Here is a 6,000-nt window from a genome sequence, read left to right as displayed (position 1 = left end):
ATTATTTTATTTACCTACTAGCCGCGCCTCGGGTCTTTGTTTCCGTAGAAATTTCGGGATAAAAAGTACCTACCTACCTACCTATGTTAACACATCGGGTATCTGGAATAACTTCCAGGTTATGTTCTAACCGTGTCCAAATTTCATACCAATACGTCCACTAGATTTTGCATGAAAGAGTAATAAACATACATACACACATACATCCTTTTCACAAACTTTCGTATTTATAATATTAGTAGTAAGTAAACAGGATTAAAATAATATCTTTTTTCGCATACGTAATATTTATATAAGTAAATACTTATTTACTTTATATAAATAATACATAAAAATACCGCCGTTCGATTGATAGAAAAGAGCGCAGAATCCCCGGAAGCCAAAAATTCTTTTTCCACACACTTGTTATGCCCAATACACTTGTCTCGAGTGGTGGGGTTGGATCAGGGCTCCCGCGTGGGAAAATATTATTTTTATGTGGGTCAGAATGATGATAAAATAAATCGTACGTTTTAATAAAATTTTAATTACTATTAGAGATAACATTTGAGCAGAGATGCATCAATTGCAGTTGTATTGCATTGTAACAACACTGATACACATCATATCACAGTAGTTCGTCAAATATACTTTTTTGTATTGTGTAATAAAATAAGGTCAAAAATCTAATGCGTGATTTTTTAACCATTATATCTGTCAAAAGTCTGGTCATGATGACCCTACTGGGGGATGGGGGATGGGAGGTGTGGGGGAGGGATGACCACCTGCCATATCCCGCAATAGAATCGCGATCGTAATCCGCAGAACGCAAACAGCGCCCTTGGAAACAACCCTACGTTATTGGGGTCCCAGCCCTCAGGATTATGGTACATACTGAACAAATTTATCTTTATGTTTTATCAATTTTAAGCTTAATTTTATGACAAAATTGAGGACACAAGTTGAGAACTTCGTCTGAGAAATGGCCCTAAACCTTAAGTGGACCGAAATAGAAGGGCGACTGTCGTCCACTTTCTTTGCACCTACAGTCACAAGGGAAAGAAATCTAGATTTCTAGTTTACATCCTACTTAATATTATAAAGTTTGTGAGAATGTGTATATGTATGTTTGTTACTTCACGCAATATCTACTGGACCGATTGTTATTAAATTTGTTATACGGATACCTCCTCCAGGTTATATTTTACCCGTGTACCAATTTTGTGTTATTGGAATACATAGGGTACTTTTTATCCCGAAATTCCAATTTGACGAACGAAGCCAAAGTGAGAAGGCCAAAATGCACTTTGGACGAGTGACAGCGCCAGAGAAGTAGGTAAGTAAACTTTGACATAACTGTAGAAGTAGAACCTCGGGGCTGGGCTGGTGTTGTTACAAATTAGATATTGTAACAAATAATAACTAATAAGTAAACTAATTAATTTTCTCCGGCTTACTTTATTTTAGATATTTCATAAGTACACCCACTCGAATGCGCAGCAGGTTATGCGTAATGTTTATAATAATCATGTTCAACAAAGTTCAATGGACATTTGTTCTATAATTTAATTTTTAACGGATGTCTGTCCATATGAAGATAACGATTATTACTTTTTTTTTTACTGAATTTTAATAACTAAGTAACGGGGCTCGGTCCTATAAAGTTTAAGTTACAGCTGACTTGTTATCGACAGCTGTGGCATACTTTTTATTTTTTACCGCGGCGGGATGCGGCGGTTCTGCGAAGCGCGACCGTTACCGCGAATTCGGGATGTCCGCCTTTTCCCCTGTTTTTGTGGTCACCTGGTCGGGCACCTGGCAACACAGGATGTGATTTTAACTTGCTTAGAAGAAATTATCGTAGGTGCTTGAGATTTTTTGTTCAGATTCAATAATGCACTTGAATGACTGTCCGTTGGTTATTCTGAGTCTGGCTGTAATGTTAATGAGGCATGAGAAATCCGTAGCCATAAGGATATCCTAATTTCGAATCCACGTAAAATCTAATGTGCAGTGGGTTTCACAGTTGGATTAATACTCTGCAAGATGTAAAAGAGGTTGTTATGCGCTTGATGCCTATGAATGTAGACGGGCAAGTGCAATTAAGATAAGGGAAGGAAACCTAACAAGCAAAGCCCAGAGCACAGATGTCAGTATGGTTATGAATGTATTTTCTATACAAACTCCGATCAGATGGTCGTTTGCGTGGCTTGTTTTCTGTTCTAAGTTTCATAAATCTAAGTTAAATAACAGATTGTCGAGCTTTATTTACTTATCTGTACAAACAAATTGTGTTTAGGTACCTAAGTATCTACAAAATACGTTTTCGTGAACATTCACAGATAGTGACGTGAAACGTAATATTCAGATATTGGAATGGTGGCGGAAGATTTACCGGAAATTGATTCGCAAACGAATGGAAATGAAAAACCAAATCGAACGAACAAAATGACGTAATGAAAAAACAGTTTGGGCTCCGGAAATGTACTGCCGATTTATCTTAGCTCCTCTGATAATTCAAAGGAGACTGGCGACAGGAGTTGACTTGTAGCACCTTCTCTTTCCTACAATCGGTGGGGATGGGAGAATGAAACAAGGAGCCGGGGAAGCGAGCGCTATATGGAATGAATGAATAGTTAACAGATATGATGTATAAAATAAGTACTTTCCTCTCAAAGCTGTTTTCTGTAAGGTTGCTGTAAAGTCGGTAGCATATCTACTTTATATTGATTTGTTATTTAAGTGCGGTATGGGTTTTGTATGTATTTGTTTATTTTACAACATGTTAATACATTTCTGGGAAATTTCCTCTCAATCTTTCAGATTCATGTTTCCATTTGCACACCAAGTGCGGCGTGCAGAGACAAGCTTGCCGGTGGATCATGGATCGGAATCCCGTATTAGTAAGGTCGAGGGAAAATTGCCATGATGATCCTATGAGCATCGTTCAGAAACTTCAATCGATAACATATTAAGTAGTTCAGTTCTTATGTCATTCATTCTTTCTGTATTGGTCAGACACAAATGCAGTACAAATTTTGTAGCTACAAAATTAATAATATAGTCGTTTTTGGAAGTTAAGCTAATGATAAAGTTTTGAGTTCCAAGTTTACATTTATCGAGAAATTTCACGAAGGTAATAGTGTGTTATCTAGATAGTTTTAGTCTCTGTCCATCTGTTTGTTTGTGCATCTTACTCACAGATCGTGTGGAAATCAAACCCCGCACTAAATTTGAGATGCTATGCTAATAGAAATCTCACAAGAACCCGCATCGGACTTATTCGGACAAATTCGGTCGGAAAGTTAGCTGCGAGGCTTGTAAGTCAAATCTCACTTTCTGGTTGAATTTGATTTACTTATTGCAGATTTATACGTAGATATACTTTTTTGTGAGAGTCGACACATACAGACACAGATATCATAATTGCGGATAGAAATAAGAGTCTTAACGCTTATATATTTTCATACAAAAGATAGAAGCCGCCACGTCTATTCGTACCTCATTCCTCATTCCGTACACGGCATTAGCAAGTAGGAACATTTCCTCGACTCGGGGACTTGGAATCACCTGAATAAGTCATCTGCTTAGCATTTGTTTTGCAACTCCGGCGATCGCCGCTTGTTGGCGAACTCCAATTTAATTTGAATCTATCAATTTGTTGTTCTTTGTTCTAAATAAAATAACTCTCATCTATTTAAAGGTATTCACGACTTGGAAACTGGTTAGCTGTTCGTTTGTATTTACTTTTCAACTCGGTTTTATATTCCGATCTCTCCTGTTTATCTCTTGTGAATTACAGGTATTATAATTTCCTGCTTTAGAGGCGGCCGGTACAGTCTAGAGGCTGTGGATTACCATTAGTGTGTGATTACTAAATCTGTGTGATTTGTCCTAAAATATATATATTTTATATATTTATTTATTATTAGTAACTACGATCATATTTCTTTTAATGAAATCGTTTATTCAAACTACGTTTAACAGTCACTTTACCAACAATTCTCCTAGGGTATTATGCTAAACTATAAGCATTTTAGATCAGCCATTATTGTTATGACATTACGTAACATTTTCAACCTATCTTCATACTATAACAGAAAATTACATTGACTACATTTCGTCCCTTTAATTTAGCTCCATTAGATATTCATAAACCTTTAATTCCAACGCGTTTGAAGGGATAGTTACGGGCATCTTGTCTAATCCCATTTCATACCAAACGTCACGGCGAACGTCAATAACTCTTCCGAGTCCCGACACAAGATATATCACCAAAGTGGAAATTAATCTAAAGACGCACTATCGCCGACTTACTAAATACCTATCTAAATTGGCAGGATCAACTCTGAAGAACTTGCCAAACGATTTCGAACTTCATTGCTGTGGGCGTAAATGTTACTTTAGGTTGTGCCGTGGTAATTATTAGCACTTGAGCAACTCCGTAGGGTGAATCGATGTAGTCGGCGAGTTTTGGAGACGTTAATCTGAAGCCTGAATACATACGAGCGATTAAAATCCGCCATGTCAACTTTGGGAAACTACTGCAACTTGCACGAGGAATCTGGAGGAAAATTACCAGGGAAGTTACAAATGTCTTTTTATAATGTCCATACAATATTTGGGACTCTCACTCCTATGCAATCTTTGTGACAAGACGGTGAGGAAGGGACAAAAAAATGGGAAAGCGGACCATGAACTTTAATGCTTAACAGCTAAGAAAGAAACCAGGAAACACTCTTATGAAAGAGAAAGAATCTCTAAATTAATATTAGTTACTGGAACTAAAGACGAAAACCTACGTCAAAATGAGTGAAGTTGAGTTCATGAAACGTGCTGAGTCAGCGTGAATCGTGGCAAATAGTACCAGTGAGTATTGAAACAAATGGTTTGGAGGCTCTGACGTGTTAACAAGACAGACAGTTTGCTATGGTTTAGAAGAAATGAACGTTTAAACACCAGTCATCGTAGGACGAGTGAATGAGTTGCAATTTGTAGGTAAATGACTAAATTTGAGACTGCCGTCTTTGAAAGAATGCTTATATAAAATCAAGACTTCGGACCGAACAAAAAATAGTGTCGTAGTACCTAATGAAGTAGATATTCTAATGTTAACTCTTACCCTCAATCCAGTGTAGGTAAAACAAAAGCTTTAAGTTTCCCTGTGACAGGAAACACCTTATAACGCCAAGCTTTATACGCAGCTTCCGGCTGCCGGACGACCGGCGACACTGACATAGTACAGCGGCGCCGCCACGTGGCGATTTATGGAACTATCGCAATTAATATTATGGCCCGTCAAGTCCAAATGATGTAGACCCTCGTTGTGGAGCGTGTGACGGAATTGTCTATTTATTTATGAATAGTTGCGCCCCGGGGCTACCCTATGTGTTATTCCAGGTTATTTTCTACCCGTGTACCAAATTTTATTTTATTTTACAATCGGTCCAGTAGATAATGCGTGAAGAGGTAACAAACAAACGAACTCAGAATCGGAATTCAGAAAAGTGCAAATAAAAAATTTATCTCGGTCCTAAGAAGTCCAGATTTAGAAAAAAATATTAAAGCTTAAATTAACAAGCTTCACTTAAAATAACTCGTAATTTCCTCATGTGGCTGTATAAATTATCGTCAGAAACAATTTTGTTCCGATTTAGGACTTCAGTGGCCGTCGTAGTAATAGCATGTAGTTTAAGGGGCATTACCGAAATGCGATTGAAAGCTTTTAGCCAAATGGACGGATTTCAACGGAGAATTTTGGATGTACTTTCATGGTAATCGCCATAAAATAAGGACAACACGTAGTTTATAAATTCATCAACTATTACAGTAAATATGGTTTCCATCTAGTGTCTACCCGTCCACGAACTAAAAGGTATGATGTTATTGTGTGGTTGGGTAATGAATATGAATGAAGATGAATTTTTCAAGTTTTTAATGTCAATAGTTTATTCCTTATTGTTCAAATAAAACAGATTACATGCCAAGATTTTATGTGTCACAAACACTTTGCAAGTTGCA

The sequence above is a fragment of the Plodia interpunctella genome, chromosome 14 (assembly GCF_027563975.2).
Source record: "Plodia interpunctella isolate USDA-ARS_2022_Savannah chromosome 14, ilPloInte3.2, whole genome shotgun sequence".
Lineage (NCBI taxonomy): Eukaryota > Metazoa > Arthropoda > Insecta > Lepidoptera > Pyralidae > Plodia > Plodia interpunctella.
Note: the sequence above shows the minus strand (reverse complement) of the source record.